The following is a 27,891-nucleotide window of genomic DNA, read 5'->3' as shown; positions in this document are numbered from 1 at the left end:
ACAAGTAGGCCAGAGTAAGAGTTAAGACCTTAACCTGTAGGCCATAGTACGAGTCTAAGACCTTAGCTATTAGGCCAGAGTAAGAGTTAAGACCTTAACCAGTAGGCCAGAGTAAGAGTTAAGACCTTAACCTGTAGGCCAGAGTAAGAGTTAAGACCTTAACCTGTAGGCCAGAGTACGAGTCTAAGACCTTAGCTGTTAGGCCAGGGTAAGAGTTAAGACCTTATCCAGTAGGCCAGAGTAAGAGTTAAGACCTTAGCTATTAGGCCAGAGTAAGAGTTAAGACCTTAGCTATTAGGCCAGAGTAAAAGTTAAGACCTTAACCAGTAGGCCAGAGTAGGAGTTAAGACCTTAACCATTAGGCCAGAGTACGAGTCTAAGACCTTAGCTATTAGGCCAGAGTAAGAGTTAAGACCTTAACCAGTAGGCCAGAGTAAGAGTTAAGACCTTAACCATTAGGCCAAAGTACGAGTCTAAGACCTTAGCTTTTAGGCCAGAGTAAGAGTTAAGACCTTAGCTATTAGGCCAGAGTAAAAGTTAAGACCTTAACCAGTAGGCCAGAGTAAGAGTTAAGACCTTGACCATTAGGCCAGAGTACGAGTCTAAGACCTTAGCTATTAGGCCAGAGTAAGAGTTAAGACCTTAACCAGTAGGCCAGTGTAAGAGTTAAGACCTTAACCATTAGGCCAGAGTACGAGTCTAAGACCTTAGCTATTAGGCCAGAGTACGAGTCTAAGACCTTAGCTATTAGGCCAGAGTAAGAGTTAAGACCTTAGCTATTAGGCCAGAGTAAGAGTTAAGACCTTAGCTATTAGGCCAGAGTACGAGTCTAAGACCTTAGCTATTAGGCCAGAGTACGAGTCTAAGACCTTAGCTATTAGGCCAGAGTAAGAGTTAAGACCTTAGCTATTAGGCCAGAGTACGAGTCTAAGACCGTAGCTATCAGGCCATAGTACGAGTCTTACACCTTAGCTATGAGGCCAGAGTAAGAGTTAAGACCTTAGCTATTAGGCCAGAGTAAGAGTTAAGACCTTAACCAGTACGCCAGAGTAAGAGTTAAGACCTTAACCTGTAGGCCAGAGTAAGAGTTAAGACCTTAACCATTAGGCCAGAGTACGAGTCTAAGACCTAAGCTATTAGGCCAGAGTAAGAGTTAAGACCTTAGCTATTAGGCCAGAGTAAGAGTTAAGACCGTAACCATTAAGCCAGAGTACGAGTCTAAGACCTTAGCTATTTAGCCAGAGTAAGAGTTAAGACCTTAGCTATTAGGCCAGAGTAAGAGGTAAGACCTTAACCATTACGCCTGAGTACGAGTCTAAGACCTTAGCTTTTAGGCCAGAGTAAGAGTTAAGACCTTAGCTATTAGGCCAGAGTAAAAGTTAAGACCTTAACCAGAATGCCAGAGTAAGAGTTAAGACCTTAACCATTAGGCCAGAGTACGAGTCTAAGACCTTAGCTATTAGGCCAGAGTAAGAGTTAAGACCTTAACCAGTAGGCCAGTGTAAGAGTTAAGACCTTAACCATTAGGCCAGAGTACGAGTCTAAGACCTTAGCTATTAGGCCAGAGTACGAGTCTAAGACCTTAGCTATTAGGCCAGAGTAAGAGTTAAGACCTTAGCTATTAGGCCAGAGTAAGAGTTAAGACCTTAGCTATTAGGCCAGAGTACGAGTCTAAGGCCTTAGCTATTAGGCCAGAGTACGAGTCTAAGACCTTAGCTATTAGGCCAGAGTAAGAGTTAAGACCTTAGCTATAAGGCCAGAGTAAGAGATAAGACCTTGGCTATTAGGCCAGAGTACGAGTCTAAGACCTTAACTATCAGGCCATAGTACGAGTCTTACACCTTAGCTATTAGGCCAGAGTAAGAGTTAAGACCTTAGCTATTAGGCCAGAGTAAGAGTTAAGACCTTAGCTATTAGGCCAGAGTAAGAGTTAAGACCTTAACCTGTAGGCCAGAGTAAGAGTTAAGACCTTAACTATTAGGCCAGAGTAAGAGTTAAGACCTTAGCTAATAGGCCAGAGTAAGAGTTAAGACCTTAACCAGTAGGCCAGTGTAAGAGTTAAGACCTTAACCATTAGGCCAGAGTACGAGTCTAAGACCTTAGCTATTAGGCCAGAGTACGAGTCTAAGACCTTAGCTATTAGGCCAGAGTAAGAGTTAAGACCTTAGCTATTAGGCCAGAGTAAGAGTTAAGACCTTAGCTATTAGGCCAGAGCTCGAGTCTAAGACCTTAGCTATTAGGCCAGAGTACGAGTCTAAGACCTTAGCTATTAGGCCAGAGTAAGAGTTAAGACCTTAGCTATTAGGCCAGAGTAAGAGATAAGACCTTAGCTATTAGGCCAGAGTACGAGTCTAAGACCTTAGCTATCAGGCCATAGTACGAGTCTTACACCTTAGCTATTAGGCCAGAGTAAGAGTTAAGACCTTAGCTATTAGGCCAGAGTAAGAGTTAAGACCTTAGCTATTAGGCCAGAGTAAGAGTTAAGACCTTAACCTGTAGGCCAGAGTAAGAGTTAAGACCTTAACTATTAGGCCAGAGTATGAGTTAAGACTTTAGCTAATAGGCCAGAGTAAGAGTTAAGACCTTAGCTATTAGGCCAGAGTAAGAGTTAAGACCTTAACCAGTAGGCCAGAGTAAGAGTTAAGACCTTAACTTGAAGGCCATAGTACGAGTCTAAGACATTAGATATTAGGCCAGAGTAAGAGTCAAGACCTTAGCTATTAGGCCAGAGTAAGAGTTAAGACCTTAACCTGTAGGCCAGAGTATGAGTCTAAGACCTTAGCTATTAGGCCAGAGTACGAGTCTAAGACCTTAGCTATTAGGCCAGAGTAAGACTTAAGACCTTAACCATTAGGCCAGAGTACGAGTCTAAGACCTTAGCTATTAGGCCAGAGTAAGAGTTAAGACCTTAACCAGTAGGCCAGAGTACGAGTCTAAGACCTTAACTATTAGGCCAGAGTAAGAGTTAAGACCTTAACCATTAGGCCAGAGTACGAGTCTAACACCTTAGCTATTAGGACAGAGTAAGAGTTAAGACCTTAAACATTAGGCCAGAGTATGAGTCTAAGACCTTAGCTATTAGGCCAGACTAAGAGTTAAGACCTTAGCTATTAGGCCAGAGTACGAGTCTAAGACCTTAGCTATTAGGCCAGAGTAAGAGTTAAGACCCTAACCAGTAGGCCAGAGTAAGAGTTAAGACCTAACCTGTATGCCATAGTACGAGTCTAAGACCTTAGCTATTAGGCCAGAGTAAGAGTTAAGACCTTAGCTATTAGGCCAGAGTAAGAATTAAGACCTTAACCAGTAGGCCAGAGTAAGAGTTAAGACCTTAACCTGTAGGCCAGAGTAAGAGTTAAGATCTTAACCTGTAGGCCATAGTACGAGTCTTAGACCTTAGCTATTAGGCCAGAGTAAGAGTTAAGACCTTAGCTATTAGGCCAGAGTAAGAATTAAGACCTTAACCAGTGGGCCAGAGTAAGAGTTAAGACCTTAACCTGTAGGCCATAGTTCGAGTCTAAGACCTTAGCTATTAGGCCAGAGTAAGAGTTAAGACCTTAACCAGTAGGCCAGAGTATGAGTTAAGACATTAACCATTAGGCCAGAGTACGAGTCTAAGACCTTAGCTATTAGGCCAGAGTAAGAGTTAAGACCTTAACCAGTAGGCCAGAGTAAGAGTCTGGCCAGAGTAAGAGTTAACACCTTTACCATTAGGCCAGATTAAGAGTCTAAAACCTTAACCATTAAGCCAGAGTAAGAATAAAGACTTTAAACATTAGGCCAGAGAAAGAGTCTAAGACCTTAACCATTAGGCCGGAGTAAGAGCTAAGACCTTAACCATTAGGCCAGAGTAAGAGTCTAAGACCTTAACCATTAGGCCAGAGTAAGAGTTAAGACCTTAACCATTAGGCCAGAGTAAGAGTCTGGCCAGAGTAAGAGTTAAGACCTTTACCATTAGGCCAGATTAAGAGTCTAAGACCTTAACCAGTAGGCCAGAGTAAGAGTTAAGACCTTAACCATTAGGCCAGAGTAAGAGTCTAAGACCTTAACCATTATGTCAGAGTAAGAGTCTAAGACCTTAGCTATTAGGCCAGACTAAGAGTTAAGACCTTAACCATTAGGCCAGAGTACGAGTCTAAGACCTTAGCTATTAGGCCAGAGTAAGAGTTAAGACCTTAACCATTAGGCCAGAGTACGAGTCTAACACCTTAGCTATTAGGCCAGAGTAAGAGTTAAGACCTTAGCTGTTAGGCCAGAGTAAGAGTTAAGACCTTAGCTATTAGGCTAGAGTACGAGTCTAAGACCTTAGCTATTAGGCCAGAGTACGAGTCTGAGACCTTAGCTATTAGGCCAGAATAAGAGTTAAGACCTTAGCTATTAGGCCAGAGTAAGAGTTAAGACCTTAGCTATTATGCCAGAGTACGAGTCTAAGACCTTAGCTATTAGGCCAGAATAAGAGTTAAGACCTTAGCTATTAGGCCGGAGTAAGAGTTAAGACCGTAACCATTAAGCCAGAGTACGAGTCTAAGACCTTAGCTATTTAGCCAGAGTAAGAGTTAAGACCTTAGCTATTAGGCCAGAGTAAGAGTTAAGACCTTAACCATTACGCCAGAGTACGAGTCTAAGACCTTAGCTATTAGGCCAGAGTAAGTGTTAAGACCTGAGCTATTATGCCAGACTGAGAGTTAAGACCTTAATCAGTAGGCCAGAGTAAGAGTTAAGACCTTAACCAGTAGGCCAGAGTAAGAGTTAAGACCTTAACCATTAGGCCAGAGTATGAGTCTAAGACCTTAGCTATTAGGCCAGAGTAAGAGTTAAGACCTTAACCAGTAGGCCAGAGTAAGAGTTAAGACCTTAACCAGTAGGCCAGAGTAAGAGTTAAGACCTTAACCATTAGGCCAGATTATGAGTCTAAGACCTTAGCTATTAGGCCAGAGTAAGAGTTAAGACCTTAACCAGTAGGCCAGAGTAAGAGTTAAGACCTTAACCTGCAGGCCAGAGTACGAGTCTAAGACCTTAGCTATTAGGCCAGAGTTAGAGTTAAGACCTTAACCAGTAGGCCAGAGTAAGAGTTAAGAACTTAACCTGTAGGCCATAGTACGAGTCTAAGACCTTAGCTATTAGGCCAGAGTAAGAGTTAAGACCTTAGCTATTAGGCCAGAGTAAGAGTTAAGACCCTAACCATTAGGCCAAAGTGCGAGTCTAAGACCTTAGCTATTAGGCCAGAGTAAGAATTAAGACCTTAGCTATTAGGCCAGAGTAAAAGTTAAGACCTTAACCAGTAGGCAAGAGTAAGAGTTAAGACCTTAAACATTAGGCCAGAGTACAAGTCTAAGACCTTAGCTATTAGGCCAGAGTAAGAGTTAAGACCTTAACCAGTAGGCCAGTGTAAGAGTTAAGACCTTAACCATTAGGCCACAGTACAAGTCTAAGACCTTAGCTAATAGGCCAGAGTAAGAGTTAAGACCTTAGCTATTAGGCCAGAGTAAGAGTTAAGACCTTAACCATTAGGCCAGAGTACGAGTCTAAGACCTTAGCTATTAGGCCAGAGTAAGAGTTAAGACATTAACCAGTAGGCCAGAGTAAGAGTTAAGAACTTAACCTGTAGGCCACAGTACGAGTCTAAGACCTTAGCTATTAGGCCAGAGTAAGAGTTAAGACCTTAGCTATTAGGCCAGAGTAAGAGCTAAGACCTTAACCATTAGGCCAAAGTACGAGTCTAAGACCTTAGCTATTAGGCCAGAGTAAGAGTTAAGACCTTAGCTATTTGGCCAGAGTAAAAGTTAAGACCTTAACCAGTAGGCAAGAGTAAGAGTTAAGACCTTAACCATTAGGCCAGAGTACGAGTCTAAGACCTTAGCTATTAGGCCAGAGTAAGAGTTAAGACCTTAACCAGTAGGCCAGTGTAAGAGTTAAGACCTTAACCATTAGGCCAGAGTACGAGTCTAAGACCCTAGCTATTAGGCCAGAGTAAGAGTTAAGACCTTAACCAGTAGGCCAGAGTAAGAGTTAAGACCTTAACCATTAGGCCAGAGTACGAGTCTAAGACCTTAGCTATTAGGCCAGAGTAATAGTTAAGACCTTAACCAGTAGGCCAGTGTAAGAGTTAAGACCTTAACCATTAGGCCAGAGTATGAGTCTAAGACCTTAGCTATTAGGCCAGAGTAAGAGTTAAGACCTTATCCAGTAGGCCAGTGTAAGAGTTAAGACCTTAACCATTAGGCCAGAGTACGAGTCTAAGACCTTAGCTATTAGGCCAGAGTACGAGTCTAAGACCTTAGCTATTAGGCCAGAGTAAGAGTTAAGACCTTAGCTATTAGGCCAGAGTAAGAGTTAAGACCTTAGCTATTAGGCCAGAGTACGAGTCTAAGACCTTAGCTATTAGGCCAGAGTAAGAGTTAAGACCTTAACCAGTAGGCCAGTGTAAGAGTTAAGACCTTAACCATTAGGCCAGAGTATGAGTCTAAGACCTTAGCTATTAGGCCATAGTACGAGTCTAAGACCTTAGCTATTAGGCCAGAGTAAGAGTTAAGACCTTAGCTATTAGGCCAGAGTAAGAGTTAAGACCTTAGCTATTAGGCCAGAGTACGAGTCTAAGACCTTAGCTATTAGGCCAGAGTAAGAGTTAAGACCTTAGCTATTAGGCCAGAGTACGAGTCTAAGACCTTAGCTATTAGGCCAGAGTACGAGTCTAAGACCTTAGCTATTAGGCCAGAGTAAGAGTTAAGACCTTAGCTATTAGGCCAGAGTAAGAGTTAAGACCTTAGCTATTAGGCCAGAGTACGAGTCTAAGACCTTAGCTATTAGGCCAGAGTAAGAGTTAAGACCTTAACCAGTCGGCCAGTGTAAGAGTTAAGACCTTAACCATTAGGCCAGAGTACGAGTCTCAGACCTTAGCTATTAGGCCAGAGTACGAGTCTACGACCTTAGCTATTATGCCAGAGTAAGAGTTAAGACCTTAGCTGTTAGGCCAGAGTAAGAGTTAAGACCTTAGCTATTAGGCCAGAGTAAGAGTTAAGACCTTAGCTATTAGGCCAGAGTAAGAGTTAAGACCTTAACTATTATGCCAGAGTACGAGTCTAAGACCTTAGCTATTAGGCCAGAGTAAGTGTTAAGACCTGAGCTATTATGCCAGACTGAGAGTTAAGACCTTAATCAGTAGGCCAGAGTAAGAGTTAAGACCTTAACCAGTAGGCCAGAGAAAGAGTTAAGACCTTAACCATTAGGCCAGAGTATGAGTCTAAGACCTTAGCTATTAGGCCAGAGTAAGAGTTAAGACCTTAACCACTAGGCCAGAGTAAGAGTTAAGACCTTAACCTGTAGGCCATAGTACGAGTCTAAGACCTTAGCTATTAGGCCAGAGTAAGAGTTAAGACCTTAACCAGTCGGCCAGAGTAAGAGTTAAGAACTTAACCTGTAGGCCATAGTACGAGTCTAAGACCTTAGCTATTAGGCCAGAGTAAGAGTTAAGACCTTAGCTATTAGGCCAGAGTAATAGTTAAGACCCTAACCATTAGGCCAAAGTACGAGTCTAAGACCTTAGCTATTAGGCAGGAGTAAGAATTAATACCTTAGCTATTAGGCCAGAGTAAAAGTTAAGACCTTAACCAGTAGGCAAGAGTTAGAGTTAAGACCTTAAACATTAGGCCAGAGTACGAGTCTAAGACCTTAGCTATTAGGCCAGAGTAAGAGTTAAGACCTTAACCAGTAGGCCAGTGTAAGAGTTAAGACCTTAACCATTAGGCCAGAGTACCAGTCTAAGACCTTAGCTATTAGGCCAGAGTAAGAGTTAAGACCTTAACCAGTAGGCCAGAGTAAGAGTTAAGACCTTAACCATTAGGCCAGAGTACCAGTCTAAGACCGTAGCTATTAGGCCAGAGTAAGAGTTAAGACCTTAGCTATTAGGCCAGAGTAAGAGTTAAGACCTTAACCATTAGGCCAGAGTACGAGTCTAAGACCTTAGCTATTAGGCCAGAGTAAGAGTTAAGACATTAACCAGTAGGCCAGAGTAAGAGTTAAGAACTTAACCTGTAGGCCACAGTATGAGTCTAAGACCTTAGCTATTAGGCCAGAGTAAGAGTTAAGACCTTAGCTATTAGGCCAGAGTAAGAGTTAAGACCTTAACCAGTAGGCAAGAGTAAGAGTTAAGACCTTAACCATTAGGCCAGAGTACGAGTCTAAGACCTTAGCTATTAGGCCAGAGTAAGAGTTAAGACCTTAACCAGTAGGCCAGTGTAAGAGTTAAGACCTTAACCATTAGGCCAGAGTACGAGTCTAAGACCCTAGCTATTAGGCCAGAGTAAGAGTTAAGACCTTAACCAGTAGGCCAGAGTAAGAGTTAAGACCTTAACCATTAGGCCAGAGTACGAGTCTAAGACCTTAGCTATTAGGCCAGAGTAAGAGTTAAGACCTTAACCAGTAGGCCAGTGTAAGAGTTAAGACCTTAACCATTAGGCCAGAGTATGAGTCTAAGACCTTAGCTATTAGGCCAGAGTAAGAGTTAAGACCTTAACCAGTAGGCCAGTGTAAGAGTTAAGACCTTAACCATTAGGCCAGAGTACGAGTCTAAGACCTTAGCTATTAGGCCAGAGTACGAGTCTAAGACCTTAGCTATTAGGCCAGAGTAAGAGTTAAGACCTTAGCTATTAGGCCAGAGTAAGAGTTAAGACTTTAGCTATTAGGCCAGAGTACGAGTCTAAGACCTTAGCTATTAGGCCAGAGTAAGAGTTAAGACCTTAACCAGTAGGCCAGTGTAAGAGTTAAGACCTTAACCATTAGGCCAGAGTACGAGTCTAAGACCTTAGCTATTAGGCCATAGTACGAGTCTAAGACCTTAGCTATTAGGCCAGAGTAAGAGTTAAGACCTTAGCTATTAGGCCAGAGTAAGAGTTAAGACCTTAGCTATTAGGCCAGAGTACGAGTCTAAGACCTTAGCTATTAGGCCAGAGTAAGAGTTAAGACCTTAGCTATTAGGCCAGAGTACGAGTCTAAGACCTTAGCTATTAGGCCAGAGTAAAAGTTAAGACCTTAACCAGTAGGCCAGAGTAAGAGTTAAGACCTTGACCATTAGGCCAGAGTACGAGTCTAAGACCTTAGCTATTAGGCCAGAGTAAGAGTTAAGACCTTAACCAGTAGGCCAGTGTAAGAGTTAAGACCTTAACCATTAGGCCAGAGTACGAGTCTAAGACCTTAGCTATTAGGCCAGAGTACGAGTCTAAGACCTTAGCTATTAGGCCAGAGTAAGAGTTAAGACCTTAGCTATTAGGCCAGAGTAAGAGTTAAGACCTTAGCTATTAGGCCAGAGTACGAGTCTAAGACCTTAGCTATTAGGCCAGAGTACGAGTCTAAGACCTTAGCTATTAGGCCAGAGTAAGAGTTAAGACCTTAGCTATTAGGCCAGAGTACGAGTCTAAGACCGTAGCTATCAGGCCATAGTACGAGTCTTACACCTTAGCTATGAGGCCAGAGTAAGAGTTAAGACCTTAGCTATTAGGCCAGAGTAAGAGTTAAGACCTTAACCAGTACGCCAGAGTAAGAGTTAAGACCTTAACCTGTAGGCCAGAGTAAGAGTTAAGACCTTAACCATTAGGCCAGAGTACGAGTCTAAGACCTAAGCTATTAGGCCAGAGTAAGAGTTAAGACCTTAGCTATTAGGCCAGAGTAAGAGTTAAGACCGTAACCATTAAGCCAGAGTACGAGTCTAAGACCTTAGCTATTTAGCCAGAGTAAGAGTTAAGACCTTAGCTATTAGGCCAGAGTAAGAGGTAAGACCTTAACCATTACGCCTGAGTACGAGTCTAAGACCTTAGCTTTTAGGCCAGAGTAAGAGTTAAGACCTTAGCTATTAGGCCAGAGTAAAAGTTAAGACCTTAACCAGAATGCCAGAGTAAGAGTTAAGACCTTAACCATTAGGCCAGAGTACGAGTCTAAGACCTTAGCTATTAGGCCAGAGTAAGAGTTAAGACCTTAACCAGTAGGCCAGTGTAAGAGTTAAGACCTTAACCATTAGGCCAGAGTACGAGTCTAAGACCTTAGCTATTAGGCCAGAGTACGAGTCTAAGACCTTAGCTATTAGGCCAGAGTAAGAGTTAAGACCTTAGCTATTAGGCCAGAGTAAGAGTTAAGACCTTAGCTATTAGGCCAGAGTACGAGTCTAAGACCTTAGCTATTAGGCCAGAGTACGAGTCTAAGACCTTAGCTATTAGGCCAGAGTAAGAGTTAAGACCTTAGCTATAAGGCCAGAGTAAGAGATAAGACCTTGGCTATTAGGCCAGAGTACGAGTCTAAGACCTTAGCTATCAGGCCATAGTACGAGTCTTACACCTTAGCTATTAGGCCAGAGTAAGAGTTAAGACCTTAGCTATTAGGCCAGAGTAAGAGTTAAGACCTTAGCTATTAGGCCAGAGTAAGAGTTAAGACCTTAACCTGTAGGCCAGAGTAAGAGTTAAGACCTTAACTATTAGGCCAGAGTAAGAGTTAAGACCTTAGCTAATAGGCCAGAGTAAGAGTTAAGACCTTAACCAGTAGGCCAGTGTAAGAGTTAAGACCTTAACCATTAGGCCAGAGTACGAGTCTAAGACCTTAGCTATTAGGCCAGAGTACGAGTCTAAGACCTTAGCTATTAGGCCAGAGTAAGAGTTAAGACCTTAGCTATTAGGCCAGAGTAAGAGTTAAGACCTTAGCTATTAGGCCAGAGCTCGAGTCTAAGACCTTAGCTATTAGGCCAGAGTACGAGTCTAAGACCTTAGCTATTAGGCCAGAGTAAGAGTTAAGACCTTAGCTATTAGGCCAGAGTAAGAGATAAGACCTTAGCTATTAGGCCAGAGTACGAGTCTAAGACCTTAGCTATCAGGCCATAGTACGAGTCTTACACCTTAGCTATTAGGCCAGAGTAAGAGTTAAGACCTTAGCTATTAGGCCAGAGTAAGAGTTAAGACCTTAGCTATTAGGCCAGAGTAAGAGTTAAGACCTTAACCTGTAGGCCAGAGTAAGAGTTAAGACCTTAACTATTAGGCCAGAGTATGAGTTAAGACTTTAGCTAATAGGCCAGAGTAAGAGTTAAGACCTTAGCTATTAGGCCAGAGTAAGAGTTAAGACCTTAACCAGTAGGCCAGAGTAAGAGTTAAGACCTTAACTTGAAGGCCATAGTACGAGTCTAAGACATTAGATATTAGGCCAGAGTAAGAGTCAAGACCTTAGCTATTAGGCCAGAGTAAGAGTTAAGACCTTAACCTGTAGGCCAGAGTATGAGTCTAAGACCTTAGCTATTAGGCCAGAGTACGAGTCTAAGACCTTAGCTATTAGGCCAGAGTAAGACTTAAGACCTTAACCATTAGGCCAGAGTACGAGTCTAAGACCTTAGCTATTAGGCCAGAGTAAGAGTTAAGACCTTAACCAGTAGGCCAGAGTACGAGTCTAAGACCTTAACTATTAGGCCAGAGTAAGAGTTAAGACCTTAACCATTAGGCCAGAGTACGAGTCTAACACCTTAGCTATTAGGACAGAGTAAGAGTTAAGACCTTAAACATTAGGCCAGAGTACGAGTCTAAGACCTTAGCTATTAGGCCAGACTAAGAGTTAAGACCTTAGCTATTAGGCCAGAGTACGAGTCTAAGACCTTAGCTATTAGGCCAGAGTAAGAGTTAAGACCCTAACCAGTAGGCCAGAGTAAGAGTTAAGACCTAACCTGTATGCCATAGTACGAGTCTAAGACCTTAGCTATTAGGCCAGAGTAAGAGTTAAGACCTTAGCTATTAGGCCAGAGTAAGAATTAAGACCTTAACCAGTAGGCCAGAGTAAGAGTTAAGACCTTAACCTGTAGGCCAGAGTAAGAGTTAAGATCTTAACCTGTAGGCCATAGTACGAGTCTTAGACCTTAGCTATTAGGCCAGAGTAAGAGTTAAGACCTTAGCTATTAGGCCAGAGTAAGAATTAAGACCTTAACCAGTGGGCCAGAGTAAGAGTTAAGACCTTAACCTGTAGGCCATAGTTCGAGTCTAAGACCTTAGCTATTAGGCCAGAGTAAGAGTTAAGACCTTAACCAGTAGGCCAGAGTATGAGTTAAGACATTAACCATTAGGCCAGAGTACGAGTCTAAGACCTTAGCTATTAGGCCAGAGTAAGAGTTAAGACCTTAACCAGTAGGCCAGAGTAAGAGTCTGGCCAGAGTAAGAGTTAACACCTTTACCATTAGGCCAGATTAAGAGTCTAAGACCTTAACCATTAAGCCAGAGTAAGAATAAAGACTTTAAACATTAGGCCAGAGAAAGAGTCTAAGACCTTAACCATTAGGCCGGAGTAAGAGCTAAGACCTTAACCATTAGGCCAGAGTAAGAGTCTAAGACCTTAACCATTAGGCCAGAGTAAGAGTTAAGACCTTAACCATTAGGCCAGAGTAAGAGTCTGGCCAGAGTAAGAGTTAAGACCTTTACCATTAGGCCAGATTAAGAGTCTAAGACCTTAACCAGTAGGCCAGAGTAAGAGTTAAGACCTTAACCATTAGGCCAGAGTAAGAGTCTAAGACCTTAACCATTATGTCAGAGTAAGAGTCTAAGACCTTAGCTATTAGGCCAGACTAAGAGTTAAGACCTTAACCATTAGGCCAGAGTACGAGTCTAAGACCTTAGCTATTAGGCCAGAGTAAGAGTTAAGACCTTAACCATTAGGCCAGAGTACGAGTCTAACACCTTAGCTATTAGGCCAGAGTAAGAGTTAAGACCTTAGCTGTTAGGCCAGAGTAAGAGTTAAGACCTTAGCTATTAGGCTAGAGTACGAGTCTAAGACCTTAGCTATTAGGCCAGAGTACGAGTCTGAGACCTTAGCTATTAGGCCAGAATAAGAGTTAAGACCTTAGCTATTAGGCCAGAGTAAGAGTTAAGACCTTAGCTATTATGCCAGAGTACGAGTCTAAGACCTTAGCTATTAGGCCAGAATAAGAGTTAAGACCTTAGCTATTAGGCCGGAGTAAGAGTTAAGACCGTAACCATTAAGCCAGAGTACGAGTCTAAGACCTTAGCTATTTAGCCAGAGTAAGAGTTAAGACCTTAGCTATTAGGCCAGAGTAAGAGTTAAGACCTTAACCATTACGCCAGAGTACGAGTCTAAGACCTTAGCTATTAGGCCAGAGTAAGAGTTAAGACCTTAACAAGTAGGCCAGTGTAAGAGTTAAGACCTTAACCATTAGGCCAGAGTACGAGTCTAAGACCTTAGCTATTAGGCCATAGTACGAGTCTAAGACCTTAGCTATTAGGCCAGAGTAAGAGTTAAGACCTTAGCTATTAGGCCAGAGTAAGAGTTAAGACCTTAGCTATTAGGCCAGAGTACGAGTCTAAGACCTTAGCTATTAGGCCAGAGTAAGAGTTAAGACCTTAGCTATTAGGCCAGAGTACGAGTCTAAGACCTTAGCTATTAGGCCAGAGTACGAGTCTAAGACCTTAGCTATTAGGCCAGAGTAAGAGTTAAGACCTTAGCTATTAGGCCAGAGTAAGAGTTAAGACCTTAACTATTAGGCCAGAGTACGAGTCTAAGACCTTAGCTATTAGGCCAGAGTAAGAGTTAAGACCTTAACCAGTAGGCCAGTGTAAGAGTTAAGACCTTAACCATTAGGCCAGAGTACGAGTCTAAGACCTTAGCTATTAGGCCAGAGTACGAGTCTAAGACCTTAGCTATTATGCCAGAGTAAGAGTAAAGACCTTAGCTGTTAGGCCAGAGTAAGAGTTAAGACCTTAGCTATTAGGCCAGAGTACGAGTCTAAGACCTTAGCTATTAGGCCAGAGTACGAGTCTAAGACCTTAGCTATTAGGCCAGAATAAGAGTTAGGACCTTAGCTATTAGGCCAGAGTAAGAATTAAGACCTTAGCTATTAGGCCAGAGTACGAGTCTAAGACCTTAGCTATTAGGCCAGAATAAGAGTTAAGACCTTAGCTATTAGGCCAGAGTAAGAGTTAAGACCGTAACCATTAAGCCAGAGTACGAGTCTAAGACCTTAGCTATTTAGCCAGAGTAAGATTTAAGACCTTAGCTATTAGGCCAGAGTAAGAGTTAAGACCTTAACCATTACGCCAGAGTACGAGTCTAAGACCTTAGCTATTAGGCCAGAGTAAGTGTTAAGACCTGAGCTATTATGCCAGACTGAGAGTTAAGACCGTAATCAGTAGGCCAGAGTAAGAGTTAAGACCTTAACCAGTAGGCCAGAGTAAGAGTTAAGACCTTAACCATTAGGCCAGAGTATGAGTCTAAGACCTTAGCTATTAGGCCAGAGTAAGAGTTAAGACCTTAACCAGTAGGCCAGAGTAAGAGTTAAGACCTTAACCAGTAGGCCAGAGTAAGAGTTAAGACCTTAACCATTAAGCCAGAGTATGAGTCTAAGACCTTAGCTATTAGGCCAGAGTAAGAATTAAGACCTTAACCAGTAGGCCAGAGTAAGAGTTAAGACCTTAACCTGTAGGCCAGAGTACGAGTCTAAGACCTTAGCTATTAGGCCAGAGTAAGAGTTAAGACCTTAACCAGTAGGCCAGAGTAAGAGTTAAGAACTTAACCTGTAGGCCATAGTACGAGTCTAAGACCTTAGCTATTAGGCCAGAGTAAGAGTTAAGACCTTAGCTATTAGGCCAGAGTAAGAGTTAAGACCCTAACCATTAGGCCAAAGTACGAGTCTAAGACCTTAGCTATTAGGCCAGAGTAAGAATTAGGACCTTAGCTATTAGGCCAGAGTAAAAGTTAAGACCTTAACCAGTAGGCAAGAGTAAGAGTTAAGACCTTAAACATTAGGCCAGAGTACGAGTCTAAGACCTTAGCTATTAGGCCAGAGTAGGAGTTAAGACCTTAACCAGTAGGCCAGTGTAAGAGTTAAGACCTTAACCATTAGGCCAGAGTACGAGTCTAAGACCTTAGCTATTAGGCCAGAGTAAGAGTTAAGACCTTAACCAGTAGGCCAGAGTAAGAGTTAAGACCTTAACCATTAGGCCAGAGTACCAGTCTAAGACCTTAGCTATTAGGCCAGAGTAAGAGTTAAGACCTTAGCTATTAGGCCAGAGTAAGAGTTAAGACCTTAACCATTAGGCCATAGTACGAGTCTAAGACCTTAGCTATTAGGCCAGAGTAAGAGTTAAGACATTAACCAGTAGGCCAGAGTAAGAGTTAAGAACTTAACCTGTAGGCCACAGTACGAGTCTAAGACCTTAGCTATTAGGCCAGAGTACGAGTCTAAGACCTTAGCTATTATGCCAGAGTAAGAGTAAAGACCTTAGCTGTTAGGCCAGAGTAAGAGTTAAGACCTTAGCTATTAGGCCAGAGTACGAGTCTAAGACCTTAGCTATTAGGCCAGAGTACGAGTCTAAGACCTTAGCTATTAGGCCAGAATAAGAGTTAGGACCTTAGCTATTAGGCCAGAGTAAGAGTTAAGACCTTAGCTATTAGGCCAGAGTACGAGTCTAAGACCTTAGCTATTAGGCCAGAATAAGAGTTAAGACCTTAGCTATTAGGCCAGAGTAAGAGTTAAGACCGTAACCATTAAGCCAGAGTACGAGTCTAAGACCTTAGCTATTTAGCCAGAGTAAGAGTTAAGACCTTAGCTATTAGGCCAGAGTAAGAGTTAAGACCTTAACCATTACGCCAGAGTACGAGTCTAAGACCTTAGCTATTAGGCCAGAGTAAGTGTTAAGACCTGAGCTATTATGCCAGACTGAGAGTTAAGACCTTAATCAGTAGGCCAGAGTAAGAGTTAAGACCTTAACCAGTAGGCCAGAGTCAGAGTTAAGACCTTAACCATTAGGCCAGAGTATGAGTCTAAGACCTTAGCTATTAGGCCAGAGTAAGAGTTAAGACCTTAACCAGTAGGCCAGAGTAAGAGTTAAGACCTTAACCAGTAGGCCAGAGTAAGAGTTAAGACCTTAACCATTAGGCCAGAGTATGAGTCTAAGACCTTAGCTATTAGGCCAGAGTAAGAATTAAGACCTTAACCAGTAGGCCAGAGTAAGAGTTAAGACCTTAACCTGTAGGCCAGAGTACGAGTCTAAGACCTTAGCTATTAGGCCAGAGTAAGAGTTAAGACCTTAACCAGTAGGCCAGAGTAAGAGTTAAGAACTTAACCTGTAGGCCATAGTACGAGTCTAAGACCTTAGCTATTAGGCCAGAGTAAGAGTTAAGACCTTAGCTATTAGGCCAGAGTAAGAGTTAAGACCCTAACCATTAGGCCAAAGTACGAGTCTAAGACATTAGCTATTAGGCCAGAGTAAGAATTAAGACCTTAGCTATTAGGCCAGAGTAAAAGTTAAGACCTTAACCAGTAGGCAAGAGTAAGAGTTAAGACCTTAAACATTAGGCCAGAGTACGAGTCTAAGACCTTAGCTATTAGGCCAGAGTAGGAGTTAAGACCTTAACCAGTAGGCCAGTGTAAGAGTTAAGACCTTAACCATTAGGCCAGAGTACGAGTCTAAGACCTTAGCTATTAGGCCAGAGTAAGAGTTAAGACCTTAACCAGTAGGCCAGAGTAAGAGTTAAGACCTTAACCATTAGGCCAGAGTACCAGTCTAAGACCTTAGCTATTAGGCCAGAGTAAGAGTTAAGACCTTAGCTATTAGGCCAGAGTAAGAGTTAAGACCTTAACCATTAGGCCATAGTACGAGTCTAAGACCTTAGCTATTAGGCCAGAGTAAGAGTTAAGACATTAACCAGTAGGCCAGAGTAAGAGTTAAGAACTTAACCTGTAGGCCACAGTACGAGTCTAAGACCTTAGCTATTAGGCCAGAGTACGAGTCTAAGACCTTAGCTATTATGCCAGAGTAAGAGTAAAGACCTTAGCTGTTAGGCCAGAGTAAGAGTTAAGACCTTAGCTATTAGGCCAGAGTACGAGTCTAAGACCTTAGCTATTAGGCCAGAGTACGAGTCTAAGACCTTAGCTATTAGGCCAGAATAAGAGTTAGGACCTTAGCTATTAGGCCAGAGTAAGAGTTAAGACCTTAGCTATTAGGCCAGAGTACGAGTCTAAGACCTTAGCTATTAGGCCAGAATAAGAGTTAAGACCTTAGCTATTAGGCCAGAGTAAGAGTTAAGACCGTAACCATTAAGCCAGAGTACGAGTCTAAGACCTTAGCTATTTAGCCAGAGTAAGAGTTAAGACCTTAGCTATTAGGCCAGAGTAAGAGTTAAGACCTTAACCATTACGCCAGAGTACGAGTCTAAGACCTTAGCTATTAGGCCAGAGTAAGTGTTAAGACCTGAGCTATTATGCCAGACTGAGAGTTAAGACCTTAATCAGTAGGCCAGAGTAAGAGTTAAGACCTTAACCAGTAGGCCAGAGTAAGAGTTAAGACCTTAACCATTAGGCCAGAGTATGAGTCTAAGACCTTAGCTATTAGGCCAGAGTAAGAGTTAAGACCTTAACCAGTAGGCCAGAGTAAGAGTTAAGACCTTAACCATTAGGCCAGAGTATGAGTCTAAGACCTTAGCTATTAGGCCAGAGTAAGAATTAAGACCTTAACCAGTAGGCCAGAGTAAGAGTTAAGACCTTAACCTGTAGGCCAGAGTACGAGTCTAAGACCTTAGCTATTAGGCCAGAGTAAGAGTTAAGACCTTAACCAGTAGGCCAGAGTAAGAGTTAAGAACTTAACCTGTAGGCCATAGTACGAGTCTAAGACCTTAGCTATTAGGCCAGAGTAAGAGTTAAGACCTTAGCTATTAGGCCAGAGTAAGAGTTAAGACCTTAGCTATTAGGCCAGAGTACGAGCCTAAGACCTTAGCTATTAGGCCAGAGTAAGAATTAAGACCTTAGCTATTAGGCCAGAGTAAAAGTTAAGACCTTAACCAGTAGGCAAGAGTAAGAGTTAAGACCTTAAACATTAGGCCAGAGTACGAGTCTAAGACCTTAGCTATTAGGCCAGAGTAAGAGTTAAGACCTTAACCAGTAGGCCAGTGTAAGAGTTAAGACCTTAACCATTAGGCCAGAGTACGAGTCTAAGATGTTAGCTATTAGGCCAGAGTAAGAGTTAAGACCTTAACCAGTAGGCCAGAGTAAGAGTTAAGACCTTAACCATTAGGCCAGAGTACCAGTGTAAGACCTTAGCTATTAGGCCAGAGTAAGAGTTAAGACCTTAGCTATTAGGCCGGAGTAAGAGTTAGGACCTTAACCATTAGGCCAGAGTACGAGTCTAAGACCTTAGCTATTAGGCCAGAGTAAGAGTTAAGACATTAACCAGTAGGCCAGAGTAAGAGTTAAGAACTTAACCTGTAGGCCACAGTACGAGTCTAAGACCTTAGCTATTAGGCCAGAGTAAGAGTTAAGACCTTAGCTATTAGGCCAGAGTAAAAGTTAAGACCTTAACCAGTAGGCAAGAGTAAGAGTTAAGACCTTAACCATTAGGCCAGAGTACGAGTCTAAGACCTTAGCTATTAGGCCAGAGTAAGAGTTAAGACCTTAACCAGTAGGCCAGTGTAAGAGTTAAGACCTTAACCATTAGGCCAGAGTACGAGTCTAAGACCCTAGCTATTAGGCCAGAGTAAGAGTTAAGACCTTAACCAGTAGGCCAGAGTAAGAGTTAAGACCTTAACCATTAGGCCAGAGTACGAGTCTAAGACCTTAGCTATTAGGCCAGAGTAAGAGTTAAGACATTAACCAGTAGGCCAGTGTAAGAGTTAAGACCTTAACCATTAGGCCAGAGTATGAGTCTAAGACCTTAGCTATTAGGCCAGAGTAAGAGTTAAGACCTTAACCAGTAGGCCAGTGTAAGAGTTAAGACCTTAACCATTAGGCCAGAGTACGAGTCTAAGACCTTAGCTATTAGGCCAGAGTACGAGTCTAAGACCTTAGCTATTAGGCCAGAGTAGGAGTTAAGACCTTAGCTATTAGGCCAGAGTAAGAGTTAAGACCTTAGCTATTAGGCCAGAGTACGAGTCTAAGACCTTAGCTATTAGGCAAGAGTAAGAGTTAAGACCTTAACCAGTAGGCCAGTGTAAGAGTTAAGACCTTAACCATTAGGCCAGAGTACGAGTCTAAGACCTTAGCTATTAGGCCATAGTACGAGTCTAAGACCTTAGCTATTAGGCCAGAGTAAGAGTTAAGACCTTAGCTATTAGGCCAGAGTAAGAGTTAAGACCTTAGCTATTAGGCCAGAGTACGAGTCTAAGACCTTAGCTATTAGGCCAGAGTAAGAGTTAAGACCTTAGCTATTAGGCCAGAGTACGAGTCTAAGACCTTAGCTATTAGGCCAGAGTACGAGTCTAAGACCTTAGCTATTAGGCCAGAGTAAGAGTTAAGACCTTAGCTATTAGGCCAGAGTAAGATTTAAGACCTTAGCTATTAGGCCAGAGTACGAGTCTAAGACCTTAGCTATTAGGCCAGAGTAAGAGTTAAGACCTTAACCAGTAGGCCAGTGTAAGAGTTAAGACCTTAACCATTAGGCCAGAGTATGAGTCTAAGACCTTAGCTATTAGGCCAGAGTAAGAGTTAAGACCTTAACCAGTAGGCCAGTGTAAGAGTTAAGACCTTAACCATTAGGCCAGAGTACGAGTCTAAGACCTTAGCTATTAGGCCATAGTACGAGTCTAAGACCTTAGCTATTAGGCCAGAGTAAGAGTTAAGACCTTAGCTATTAGGCCAGAGTAAGAGTTAAGACCTTAGCTATTAGGCCAGAGTAAGAGTTAAGACCTTAGCTATTAGGCCAGAGTATGAGTCTAAGACCTTAGCTATTAGGCCAGAGTAAGAGTTAAGACCTTAGCTATTAGTCCAGAGTACGAGTCTAAGACCTTAGCTATTAGGCCAGAGTACGAGTCTAAGACCTTAGCTATTAGGCCAGAGTAAGAGTTAAGACCTTAGCTATTAGGCCAGAGTACGAGTCTAAGACCTTAGCTATTAGGCCAGAGTAAGAGTTAAGACCTTAACCAGTAGGCCAGTGTAAGAGTTAAGACCTTAACCATTAGGCCAGAGTACGAGTCTAAGACCTTAGCTATTAGGCCAGAGTACGAGTCTAAGACCTTAGCTATTATGCCAGAGTAAGAGTTAAGACCTTAGCTGTTAGGCCAGAGTAAGAGTTAAGACCTTAGCTATTAGGCTAGAGTACGAGTCTAAGACCTTAGCTATTAGGCCAGAGTACGAGTCTGAGACCTTAGCTATTAGGCCAGAATAAGAGTTAAGACCTTAGCTATTAGGCCAGAGTAAGAGTTAAGACCTTAGCTATTAGGCCAGAGTACGAGTCTAAGACCTTAGCTATTAGGCCAGAATAAGAGTTAAGACCTTTGCTATTAGGCCAGAGTAAGAGTTAAGACCGTAACCATTAAGCCAGAGTACGAGTCTAAGACCTTAGCTATTTAGCCAGAGTAAGAGTTAAGACCTTAGCTATTAGGCCAGAGTAAGAGTTAAGACCTTAACCATTACGCCAGAGTACGAGTCTAAGACCTTAGCTATTAGGCCAGAGTAAGTGTTAAGACCTGAGCTATTATGCCAGACTGAGAGTTAAGACCTTAATCAGTAGGCCAGAGTAAGAGTTAAGACCTTAACCCGTAGGCCAGAGTAAGAGTTAAGACCTTAACCATTAGGCCAGAGTATGAGTCTAAGACCTTAGCTATTAGGCCAGAGTAAGAGTTAAGACCTTAACCAGTAGGCCAGAGTAAGAGTTAAGACCTTAACCAGTAGGCCAGAGTAAGAGTTAAGACCTTAACCATTAGGCCAGAGTATGAGTCTAAGACCTTAGCTATTAGGCCAGAGTAAGAGTTAAGACCTTAACCAGTAGGCCAGAGTAAGAGTTAAGACCTTAACCAGTAGGCCAGAGTAAGAGTTAAGAACTTAACCTGTAGGCCATAGTACAAGTCTAAGACCTTAGCTATGAGGCCAGAGTAAGAGATAAGACCTTAGCTATTAGGTCAGAGTAAGAGTTAAGACCCTAACCATTAGGCCAAAGTACGAGTCTAAGACCTTAGCTATTAGGCCAGAGTAAGAATTAAGACCTTAGCTATTAGGCCAGAGTAAAAGTTAAGACCTTAACCAGTAGGCAAGAGTAAGAGTTAAGACCCTAAACATTAGGCCAGAGTACGAGTCTAAGACCTTAGCTATTAGGCCAGAGTAAGAGTTAAGACCTTAACCAGTAGGCCAGTGTTAGAGTTAAGACCTTAACCATTAGGCCAGAGTACGAGTCTAAGACCTTAGCTATTAGGCCAGAGTAAGAGTTAAGACCTTATCCAGTAGGCCAGAGTAAGAGTTAAGACCTTAACCATTAGGCCAGAGTACCAGTCTAAGACCTTAGCTATTAGGCCAGAGTAAGAGTTAAGACCTTAGCTATTAGGCCAGAGTAAGAGTTAAGACCTTAACCATTAGGCCAGAGTACGAGTCTAAGACCTTAGCTATTAGGCCAGAGTAAGAGTTAAGACATTAACCAGTAGGCCATAGTAAGAGTTAAGAACTTAACCTGTAGGCCACAGTATGAGTCAAAGACCTTAGCTATTAGGCCAGAGTAAGAGTTAAGACCTTAGCTATTAGGCCAGAGTAAGAGTTAAGACCTTAACCATTAGGCCAAAGTACGAGTCTAAGACCTTAGCTATTAGGCCAGAGTAAGAGTTAAGACCTTAGCTATTTGGCCAGAGTAAAAGTTAAGACCTTAACCAGTAGGCAAGAGTAAGAGTTAAGACCTTAACCATTAGGCCAGAGTACGAGTCTAAGACCTTAGCTATTAGGCCAGAGTAAGAGTTAAGACCTTAACCAGTAGGCCAGTGTAAGAGTTAAGACCTTAACCATTAGGCCAGAGTACGAGTCTAAGACCCTAGCTATTAGGCCAGAGTAAGAGTTAAGACCTTAACCAGTAGGCCAGAGTAAGAGTTAAGACCTTAACCATTAGGCCAGAGTACGAGTCTAAGACCTTAGCTATTAGGCCAGAGTAAGAGTTAAGACCTTAACCAGTAGGCCAGTGTAAGAGTTAAGACCTTAACCATTAGGCCAGAGTATGAGTCTAAGACCTTAGCTATTAGGCCAGAGTAAGAGTTAAGACCTTAACCAGTAGGCCAGTGTAAGAGTTAAGACCTTAACCATTAGGCCAGAGTACGAGTCTAAGACCTTAGCTATTAGGCCAGAGTACGAGTCTAAGACCTTAGCTATTAGGCCAGAGTAAGAGTTAAGACCTTAGCTGTTAGGCCAGAGTAAGAGTTAAGACCTTAGCTATTAGGCCAGAGTACGAGTCTAAGACCTTAGCTATTAGGCCAGAGTAAGAGTTAAGACCTTAACCAGTAGGCCAGTGTAAGAGTTAAGACCTTAACCATTAGGCCAGAGTATGAGTCTAAGACCTTAGCTATTAGGCCATAGTACGAGTCTAAGACCTTAGCTATTAGGCCAGAGTAAGAGTTAAGACCTTAGCTATTAGGCCATAGTAAGAGTTAAGACCTTAGCTATTAGGCCAGAGTACGAGTCTAAGACCTTAGCTATTAGGCCAGAGTAAGAGTTAAGACCTTAGCTATTAGGCCAGAGTACGAGTCTAAAACCTTAGCTATTAGGCCAGAGTACGAGTCTAAGACCTTAGCTATTAGGCCAGAGTAAGAGTTAAGACCTTAGCTATTAGGCCAGAGTAAGAGTTAAGACCTTAGCTATTAGGCCAGAGTACGAGTCTAAGACCTTAGCTATTAGGCCAGAGTAAGAGTTAAGACCTTAACCAGTAGGCCAGTGTAAGAGTTAAGACCTTAACCATTAGGCCAGAGTACAAGTCTAAGACCTTAGCTATTAGGCCAGAGTACGAGTCTAAGACCTTAGCTATTATGCCAGAGTAAGAGTTAAGACCTTAGCTGTTAGGCCAGAGTAAGAGTTAAGACCTTAGCTATTAGGCCAGAGTACGAGTCTAAGACCTTAGCTATTAGGCCAGAGTACGAGTCTAAATCCTTAGCTATTAGGCCAGAATAAGAGTTAAGACCTTAGCTATTAGGCCAGAGTAGGAGTTAAGACCTTAGCTATTAGGCCAGAGTACGAGTCTAAGACCTTAGCTATTAGGCCAGAATAAGAGTTAAGACCTTAGCTATTAGGCCAGAGTAAGAGTTAAGACCGTAACCATTAAGCCAGAGTACGAGTCTAAGACCTTAGCTATTTAGCCAGAGTAAGAGTTAAGACCTTAGCTATTAGGCCAGAGTAAGAGTTAAGACCTTAACTATTATGCCAGAGTACGAGTCTAAGACATTAGCTATTAGGCCAGAGTAAGTGTTAAGACCTGAGCTATTATGCCAGACTGAGAGTTAAGACCTTAATCAGTAGGCCAGAGTAAGAGTTAAGACCTTAACCAGTAGGCCAGAGTAAGAGTTAAGACCTTAACCATTAGGCCAGAGTATGAGTCTAAGACCTTAGCTATTAGGCCAGAGTAAGAGTTAAGACCTTAACCAGTAGGCCAGAGTAAGAGTTAAGACCTTAACCTGTAGGCCATAGTATGAGTCTAAGACCTTAGCTATTAGGCCAGAGTAAGAGTTAAGACCTTAACCAGTCGGCCAGAGTAAGAGTTAAGAACTTAACCTGTAGGCCATAGTACGAGTCTAAGACCTTAGCTATTAGGCCAGAGTAAAAGTTAAGACCTTAACCAGTAGGCAAGAGTAAGAGTTAAGACCTTAACCATTAGGCCAGAGTACGAGTCTAAGACCTTAGCTATTAGGCCAGAGTAAGAGTTAAGACCTTAACCAGTAGGCCAGTGTAAGAGTTAAGACCTTAACCATTAGGCCAGAGTACGAGTCTAAGACCCTAGCTATTAGGCCAGAGTAAGAGTTAAGACCTTAACCAGTAGGCCAGAGTAAGAGTTAAGACCTTAACCATTAGGCCAGAGTACGAGTCTAAGACCTTAGCTATTAGGCCAGAGTAAGAGTTAAGACCTTAACCAGTAGGCCAGTGTAAGAGTTAAGACCTTAACCATTAGGCCAGAGTATGAGTCTAAGACCTTAGCTATTAGGCCAGAGTAAGAGTTAAGACCTTAACCAGTAGGCCAGTGTAAGAGTTAAGACCTTAACCATTAGGCCAGAGTACGAGTCTAAGACCTTAGCTATTAGGCCAGAGTACGAGTCTAAGACCTTAGCTATTAGGCCAGAGTAAGAGTTAAGACCTTAGCTATTAGGCCAGAGTAAGATTTAAGACCTTAGCTATTAGGCCAGAGTACGAGTCTAAGACCTTAGCTATTAGGCCAGAGTAAGAGTTAAGACCTTAACCAGTAGGCCAGTGTAAGAGTTAAGACCTTAACCATTAGGCCAGAGTATGAGTCTAAGACCTTAGCTATTAGGCCAGAGTAAGAGTTAAGACCTTAACCAGTAGGCCAGTGTAAGAGTTAAGACCTTAACCATTAGGCCAGAGTACGAGTCTAAGACCTTAGCTATTAGGCCATAGTACGAGTCTAAGACCTTAGCTATTAGGCCAGAGTAAGAGTTAAGACCTTAGCTATTAGGCCAGAGTAAGAGTTAAGACCTTAGCTATTAGGCCAGAGTAAGAGTTAAGACCTTAGCTATTAGGCCAGAGTATGAGTCTAAGACCTTAGCTATTAGGCCAGAGTAAGAGTTAAGACCTTAGCTATTAGTCCAGAGTACGAGTCTAAGACCTTAGCTATTAGGCCAGAGTACGAGTCTAAGACCTTAGCTATTAGGCCAGAGTAAGAGTTAAGACCTTAGCTATTAGGCCAGAGTACGAGTCTAAGACCTTAGCTATTAGGCCAGAGTAAGAGTTAAGACCTTAACCAGTAGGCCAGTGTAAGAGTTAAGACCTTAACCATTAGGCCAGAGTACGAGTCTAAGACCTTAGCTATTAGGCCAGAGTACGAGTCTAAGACCTTAGCTATTATGCCAGAGTAAGAGTTAAGACCTTAGCTGTTAGGCCAGAGTAAGAGTTAAGACCTTAGCTATTAGGCTAGAGTACGAGTCTAAGACCTTAGCTATTAGGCCAGAGTACGAGTCTGAGACCTTAGCTATTAGGCCAGAATAAGAGTTAAGACCTTAGCTATTAGGCCAGAGTAAGAGTTAAGACCTTAGCTATTAGGCCAGAGTACGAGTCTAAGACCTTAGCTATTAGGCCAGAATAAGAGTTAAGACCTTTGCTATTAGGCCAGAGTAAGAGTTAAGACCGTAACCATTAAGCCAGAGTACGAGTCTAAGACCTTAGCTATTTAGCCAGAGTAAGAGTTAAGACCTTAGCTATTAGGCCAGAGTAAGAGTTAAGACCTTAACCATTACGCCAGAGTACGAGTCTAAGACCTTAGCTATTAGGCCAGAGTAAGTGTTAAGACCTGAGCTATTATGCCAGACTGAGAGTTAAGACCTTAATCAGTAGGCCAGAGTAAGAGTTAAGACCTTAACCCGTAGGCCAGAGTAAGAGTTAAGACCTTAACCATTAGGCCAGAGTATGAGTCTAAGACCTTAGCTATTAGGCCAGAGTAAGAGTTAAGACCTTAACCAGTAGGCCAGAGTAAGAGTTAAGACCTTAACCAGTAGGCCAGAGTAAGAGTTAAGACCTTAACCATTAGGCCAGAGTATGAGTCTAAGACCTTAGCTATTAGGCCAGAGTAAGAGTTAAGACCTTAACCAGTAGGCCAGAGTAAGAGTTAAGACCTTAACCAGTAGGCCAGAGTAAGAGTTAAGAACTTAACCTGTAGGCCATAGTACAAGTCTAAGACCTTAGCTATGAGGCCAGAGTAAGAGATAAGACCTTAGCTATTAGGTCAGAGTAAGAGTTAAGACCCTAACCATTAGGCCAAAGTACGAGTCTAAGACCTTAGCTATTAGGCCAGAGTAAGAATTAAGACCTTAGCTATTAGGCCAGAGTAAAAGTTAAGACCTTAACCAGTAGGCAAGAGTAAGAGTTAAGACCCTAAACATTAGGCCAGAGTACGAGTCTAAGACCTTAGCTATTAGGCCAGAGTAAGAGTTAAGACCTTAACCAGTAGGCCAGTGTTAGAGTTAAGACCTTAACCATTAGGCCAGAGTACGAGTCTAAGACCTTAGCTATTAGGCCAGAGTAAGAGTTAAGACCTTATCCAGTAGGCCAGAGTAAGAGTTAAGACCTTAACCATTAGGCCAGAGTACCAGTCTAAGACCTTAGCTATTAGGCCAGAGTAAGAGTTAAGACCTTAGCTATTAGGCCAGAGTAAGAGTTAAGACCTTAACCATTAGGCCAGAGTACGAGTCTAAGACCTTAGCTATTAGGCCAGAGTAAGAGTTAAGACATTAACCAGTAGGCCATAGTAAGAGTTAAGAACTTAACCTGTAGGCCACAGTATGAGTCAAAGACCTTAGCTATTAGGCCAGAGTAAGAGTTAAGACCTTAGCTATTAGGCCAGAGTAAGAGTTAAGACCTTAACCATTAGGCCAAAGTACGAGTCTAAGACCTTAGCTATTAGGCCAGAGTAAGAGTTAAGACCTTAGCTATTTGGCCAGAGTAAAAGTTAAGACCTTAACCAGTAGGCAAGAGTAAGAGTTAAGACCTTAACCATTAGGCCAGAGTACGAGTCTAAGACCTTAGCTATTAGGCCAGAGTAAGAGTTAAGACCTTAACCAGTAGGCCAGTGTAAGAGTTAAGACCTTAACCATTAGGCCAGAGTACGAGTCTAAGACCCTAGCTATTAGGCCAGAGTAAGAGTTAAGACCTTAACCAGTAGGCCAGAGTAAGAGTTAAGACCTTAACCATTAGGCCAGAGTACGAGTCTAAGACCTTAGCTATTAGGCCAGAGTAAGAGTTAAGACCTTAACCAGTAGGCCAGTGTAAGAGTTAAGACCTTAACCATTAGGCCAGAGTATGAGTCTAAGACCTTAGCTATTAGGCCAGAGTAAGAGTTAAGACCTTAACCAGTAGGCCAGTGTAAGAGTTAAGACCTTAACCATTAGGCCAGAGTACGAGTCTAAGACCTTAGCTATTAGGCCAGAGTACGAGTCTAAGACCTTAGCTATTAGGCCAGAGTAAGAGTTAAGACCTTAGCTGTTAGGCCAGAGTAAGAGTTAAGACCTTAGCTATTAGGCCAGAGTACGAGTCTAAGACCTTAGCTATTAGGCCAGAGTAAGAGTTAAGACCTTAACCAGTAGGCCAGTGTAAGAGTTAAGACCTTAACCATTAGGCCAGAGTATGAGTCTAAGACCTTAGCTATTAGGCCATAGTACGAGTCTAAGACCTTAGCTATTAGGCCAGAGTAAGAGTTAAGACCTTAGCTATTAGGCCATAGTAAGAGTTAAGACCTTAGCTATTAGGCCAGAGTACGAGTCTAAGACCTTAGCTATTAGGCCAGAGTAAGAGTTAAGACCTTAGCTATTAGGCCAGAGTACGAGTCTAAAACCTTAGCTATTAGGCCAGAGTACGAGTCTAAGACCTTAGCTATTAGGCCAGAGTAAGAGTTAAGACCTTAGCTATTAGGCCAGAGTAAGAGTTAAGACCTTAGCTATTAGGCCAGAGTACGAGTCTAAGACCTTAGCTATTAGGCCAGAGTAAGAGTTAAGACCTTAACCAGTAGGCCAGTGTAAGAGTTAAGACCTTAACCATTAGGCCAGAGTACAAGTCTAAGACCTTAGCTATTAGGCCAGAGTACGAGTCTAAGACCTTAGCTATTATGCCAGAGTAAGAGTTAAGACCTTAGCTGTTAGGCCAGAGTAAGAGTTAAGACCTTAGCTATTAGGCCAGAGTACGAGTCTAAGACCTTAGCTATTAGGCCAGAGTACGAGTCTAAATCCTTAGCTATTAGGCCAGAATAAGAGTTAAGACCTTAGCTATTAGGCCAGAGTAGGAGTTAAGACCTTAGCTATTAGGCCAGAGTACGAGTCTAAGACCTTAGCTATTAGGCCAGAATAAGAGTTAAGACCTTAGCTATTAGGCCAGAGTAAGAGTTAAGACCGTAACCATTAAGCCAGAGTACGAGTCTAAGACCTTAGCTATTTAGCCAGAGTAAGAGTTAAGACCTTAGCTATTAGGCCAGAGTAAGAGTTAAG

The sequence above is a fragment of the Triturus cristatus genome, chromosome 6 (genome assembly GCF_964204655.1).
Source record: "Triturus cristatus chromosome 6, aTriCri1.1, whole genome shotgun sequence".
Taxonomy (NCBI): Eukaryota; Metazoa; Chordata; class Amphibia; order Caudata; family Salamandridae; genus Triturus; species Triturus cristatus.
This window is presented reverse-complemented; position numbering follows the sequence as displayed.